Here is a 5777-nt window from a genome sequence, read left to right on the forward strand (position 1 = left end):
ATTCTCCAGTGAAACTTAAAGGTTTCTTTTGTGGGAGCTTTTCAATTATGAGTTCAATTTCATCATTAAAGGACTATATAAATTATATATTTCATCTTGCTTGAATTTTGAGTTTGTGGTTTTCAAGGAAAAGGTCTATGCCTTCCAGACTGTGGAATTTAAGAACCAAAGTTAACTGTAGTATTATCCTTTTAACCTTATACTGCCTGTAGGATCTATACTGACTGTCCTGTTTCATTGTTAATATTGAAAATTTATGTCTTCCTGCTGTTGGTCTGGATAGACTTGTCAATTTTATTGATTTTTTTCTAAGAAATACATCGATTTTTTTCTCTGCTGTTTTTACTGTTTTGAATTTATTTCTACACTTTATTACACCCATCTATCTGTTCATATGGGTCTATTTTGATAGTCTTTTTCTAGTTTTGGGGGAAATCTCTTTTATTTCTAGTATAGGATTTAGTGCCACAAACACCTATCTAAGCTCTGCTGTAGCTATATGCAGTTTTCTTAGTTCATTTTCTATGGATGTGATAAAAATGCCCTGACATAAGCAACATAAGGAAGAAAGGATTCATTGGGCTCACAATTTCAAATGACAGTCCACCATCATGGGGATGTGGAGGAGTGAGGAACTTGAAGCAGACTGTCACATCCAGTCATGAGCAGAGAATATGTGCTAGCCAGTGCTCAGCTCACTTTCTCCTTTTTTGTAGTCTAGGACCCAAATCTGACAAATGGCACTACCCATTTTTAGGCTTAGTCTTTCAGACTAATTAACATAAGACAATCCCTCACAGACTTGCCCACAGCCCAATCTAATATAGACAGTTCCTGTCTTGATTAGCTTAAGGGGGTAAGGGTTTATTTGGCTAACAAGCACAGTCCATCATCAAGGGAAGTCAAGGCAGGAGCTCAGGGCAGGAACCTGGAGCACAGGCCATGGAGGGGTGCTGCTTACTAGCTTGATCCCCTGGCTGCTTTCTTATACAATACAGGGGCACCATCCCAGAGGTGGCACCACCCACAGTGGGCTGGGCCCTCCAACATGACCGGGCTGGGCCCCACAGACATGGCCACTGGCCAGTCCAATGGTGAAAAGTCCTCAATTAAAGTTCCCTCTAACCAGGTATATCAAGTTGATCACTAAAGTTATTCAGCACAAGTTCAAAATTAAACTAACCATCACAGTTCTATTTTTATTTTTATACAAATCAACATTTTTGTTTCCCATGAGACATCTCAATGACCCACAGATTGCTTATAAGTGTGGCATAATTTCCATGTAGTAAAGATTTTCTTCATCTCTTTCCATTATTAAGTTCTAGCCTAATTTTATTGTGGGCAGGGCTTAGACTCCATATAATTTCAATTATTTTTGTTTGTTGAGCTTTGTTTTACAACTCAGATATGGTTCATGTATAAGAATGTCACATGGACACTTGGAGTTATAGTCTGCTCTTGTTGAGTGAAGCAGTATGTAAATATTAAATCTTTTTGGTTGATAGTGTTAACATTTGTTAATGTTATTCATTTGTCTAATAAGAATTCTATTAATTACTGAGACATATACACCGCTCTCTGCATATACATCACTCTCCACATATATGCATAACTCTCCACTACTATTAACATCCCACACCACAGTGGTACATCTGTTGCAATCCTTATTGTAAGGATTAGCCATGGCTTCTGAAACTATTTCTCACCAAATCCTTAAATTCATGAAGCCCCGGGTGGCCTCAGACTTACTATGCAGCCAAGGATGACTTTGAACTCCTCATCCTCCTGTCTCCACCCTGTGAACACTGGTGTGCCATCGTACCCAGTCTATGAAGAAGCTGGTGATCAGAACCGAACCTAGGGCCTTGTGCATGTTGGTAAGCACCTATCAACTGAGCTACATTCCCAACCCCTAGTGTGTACTTTTTATCCTCATGGAGCTTGACCTTCTCATTCATGAGCTATTAACTATTCCTGAAAGTATTCTTCCTCACCTTCACTGAGACCACAGTCTTCTGGTTTTCTTCCTGTTGGTACAGCATGCCTCCAGCTACTTTGCAGGCTTTGTGTTCTTATCACTTACATTTGGGTAACCATTCAGTGTCTCCCCCATGCTTGCTTTCTGCTTTTCCATACTCTCCACATAAAAGATACTCTCCGCTCCCAGATCTACATTCCCATTCCTGTTCTCCCCATTGAGTACCAGATCTGTGCATCCTGTTATTTTATGAATACATCCACTTTGCAATTCAAGTTCAACTTCAATCTAAGTTCAGCATATCAAACTGAAATCAGTTAAAATTTGCCTTTCAAGCTGGGATAATGCCACATGCCTTTGATCGCAGCACTTAGGAGGCAGAGGCAGATAGATCTCTGTGAACTCGAGGTCAACTTGGTCTACACAGTGAGTTTCAGGCCAGCTAGGGCTACATGGTGAGACCCTGTCTTAGAAAATAAATAAAAGTGGATCCTAATGTAGACATGGACTTTGGGAGGTAACATAGGATAAGCCAGCCCTTGAAAATGTAAGTCTTTAGGCACCAACTGGGTATCTCACAACTTAATTATATTCTGATACTTCCATGTTAGGACTCAGGCTGGCAAGAGTGCCCTCTCCCTTTAAATACCAGTTGCAAGTTCTTGGAACTGGATACTACTAATCTCTACCCTAAAAGAAAAGTAAATTGTGTGTTTAGTTTAGGATTCCAGGTGAGGAGGGTCTCAGAAGAACCTTTCACCATGCACTTATAGTGTCCTCATGACACACCTTCAAACTTGTTCCTGTTACTGGTTTTCCTAGAAGGACAAACATCTTGAGTTTTGTTTGGCTTGTCAATGATTCAACCTTAAGATTAAAATTGGATAGATTTCAAAGGCTGGGGTCAACAATCAACAGGCAAAAGGCCAATTCTATAATTTCTAAGGTCCTTAAAACAACTATCTAGATATATTAAACTGCATCATAATCACCAGCGTAGGAATAACAGGGAAATCCTACCCAGGTACAAAATTAATGTGTTATATGGCTGGGGAAGGATAGAGAGGACTGGCTTGTTTGATGGATTTAAATGAAACAGCCCAGTCATATTTATAGCAAAAGAAAGTCTAAAAGTTGCTTAATAAGCAAGATTTAGTACAATAAATTTAGACCTAAATGGGTAGGTTGGTAAGCTTCAATATCTCCTGCCTTGTTCATAAATCACAATATTGATCACATATAAATTAATGCATGAATATATATTTGTGTATGGGGACATATGAAATCTCATTTATTATGTGAAAGTGAAACTGAAAGCAATTTTTATATTATGAATGCCTAACATAAACTACAGCATCTTCTAAAATTTTTAAGGGAATTTTATCTTTGTATATCTAATGTGTAAGAATCTGTTTTCACCTCTCTCAGTGGGGGGATCAGCACTCCTATAACTTTTGCTTTGGGGCTTGGGAAAGAGAATTTAAGATTAAGGATTGAGCATTAAATGACAACTCATGAAAAGAGAGGCCTCAGAGCTTCCATCTTAGCTCTACTGTGTATTTCCTTCCCATGACCAACATAACCTGAGAGTGGCCACTGTATGTTTTACTTTTCTGTTTCCCTTGATGGATTTGCTGTTGTTAAAGTCCTACCTGAATAAACTGAAGTATCAGGCAATAAGCATAGAATATATTTGATAAGAGAATGTCTAGCTAGTCGCTAACTATTCATTGGGACATTTTAAAAGACCCAGTCCCTTTAAGACATCGTGAGGCAACTCCGTTGTAGTAAACAAGTAAAGAGTATGCCTAATTGGAAAATATCACCATTCATTAAATTACTAGCAAGTCAGATTCTGTAAACTCAAACACTAGAACCCTAGTGGAGATTGAGAACCTTTCAAAAAACATAGCTAGGCCCCAAGCACAGGTGTACTAGATCCAAATATTCAGACTATATCTCTCTCTGTGTTGCCTTGGTGGTTGCTCTTTGTTGTTGTTTTGTTTGCTTTTTAAAACGTGATCTCCAGGTATAGCCCAGATTGGCTGGATTGTGAGGCAGTCTCTAAGCTAGGATTTTATAAGCCTGTTGTATGGTTTAATGCCTTTCTATACAGCCAGGGTTGAGAATCCATGCTCCAGAGCTACAAACAAGCACAGCCACGAGCTAGGGTTTGTAATCTTGGAGTAACAGGGAAGGTTCAGTATTCGCTAAGACTCTCCAGCTCTTTGACTGAAGGGGACTGGGTTCGCGGAGGGTTTGTGCATATGGTTCAGCGTTCTCTTGTACTATTGTCCTTATAGCAACTCAAGACTGCTAAAGTTGACTCATAAAAATCGTTTGAGCATCAAGATGTAACAAATGAATCCAATACAGAAAGGGGCTCAAGTTACACTTCAAAAATCAAGAGTTGTATAGTTTTTTAGAAGTTAAAGGCATCTGAAAGGTGGCTGGTGTGAAGCAAATTGAACTGGTATATGCTGTAGTGAAATGTGTACAATGCTCGCAAAGACTATAAAATAGTGTATATTGCTTACATGTTGAAATGACAATATTGGGATAAACTGTGTATTAAAGCTATGTCTTTCCACTTTAATAGGGGTACTCGAAACTTGAGGATTAAACTGTTGCTTGAATTCTCTCTCTTAGGACCACTCTAGAAGTTAAGGCTAACCTGGAGAGAATTAGTTGATACTAAAGGAAAGAGTAGGGCCTGGGTACTGCTACAGGAAGAGCAGCTAGGAGGAGAAAACACCTAATTATTTCCTTTAAAAAGCCCCAGAGAACTGAAGTCCACCCCTCCTAGGCTGGGGATGTAACCAACCAGCGCCTCAAGGGAAGCGCGGCCAGCTAGGCGTGGGCGGGCCGAGCCCGGAGGGAGGAGCGTTCCCAGGTAGTTGCTGGGAAGGCCCCAGAGCCACGCGGCTCAGGAAACCACCCCCGCGAGAGGATAGGCCGGCACTCACTGGCCCCTCCTCCGATGACTCTCCGGCGGCCCTCAGCCTGCTAGGGGCAATCGCTTCCGCACCGTGTCCTCCCACCGCCGCTAGGCTGCTCAGTACCTTTCCTACCACCGCCTGGGAGGGCTATAGAGACCTAAGCGGAGTGGGGAAAGGATCCACGTGTGTGCTTAACCCACACGCGCTTGCGCGTAAAGCCCGCCCAGCACGCTTTCGTTCCCTACTCGTGTCTTCTCCAGACTCTTTCCCCAGACCACCCGCGTACGTCACAAAGACTGACATGTAAATCGAACAATCACAGCCGCTCCCCTAGAGGGCACGCCAAGAGGAGGGCGGGACAAGAGGTAGCGGAAGGAGCGTGCTTCCAGGACTGGCTCGTTCTCGTCATCCAATCAAAGCCGTCTGGGGAGCAGCGGGGCGGGGCCCTGGAAGAGGGAGGGGGCGGGGCCTAGGGAGAGGAGCGAGAAAGCTGCGGGAGGAGAGGGCGGGCTCCCAGAGATTAAAAGCAGCCAATCAGTGCGCGCCGGCTTCATTCGGAAAGCAGCGTGGGGCGTCGCCGCCGCCGCGCGCGCCGGGGGCTGGTTAAGGCCATGAAACAAAAGAAACCCTGAGAAGGGAGCCGCTGCCACCTCCAGCAGCCCGCCCCGCCGCCGTCCCCACCCACCCACCTAGTTACCTACCTCGGCCTCCTTCCCCAGCCCCTCCACCCCGCCCTCTGCACGCTCCGGGCGGCCCTGGCGCTCCTCAGCCCGGGTCGCGGGCCCCCGCCGCCTCCTCGGAGGAAAGGTGTTTGTGCGCTGAGCAGGGTCCGGGCCCTGTCCGCCATGGGGCCCGCC

General features: G+C 43.8%; 1 protein-coding gene across 1 annotated transcript in view; it reads left to right on the forward strand.

The window, feature by feature from the left end:
- Mex3c (mex-3 RNA binding family member C) overlaps positions 1 to 5777 on the forward strand; it is a 90603-nt gene that overhangs the window by 58468 nt on the left and 26358 nt on the right. The gene's annotated exons all lie outside the window — the stretch shown is intronic.

The sequence above is a fragment of the Nannospalax galili genome, unplaced genomic scaffold, assembly GCF_000622305.1.
Source record: "Nannospalax galili isolate Female #2095 unplaced genomic scaffold, S.galili_v1.0 scaffold489, whole genome shotgun sequence".
Taxonomy (NCBI): Eukaryota; Metazoa; Chordata; class Mammalia; order Rodentia; family Spalacidae; genus Nannospalax; species Nannospalax galili.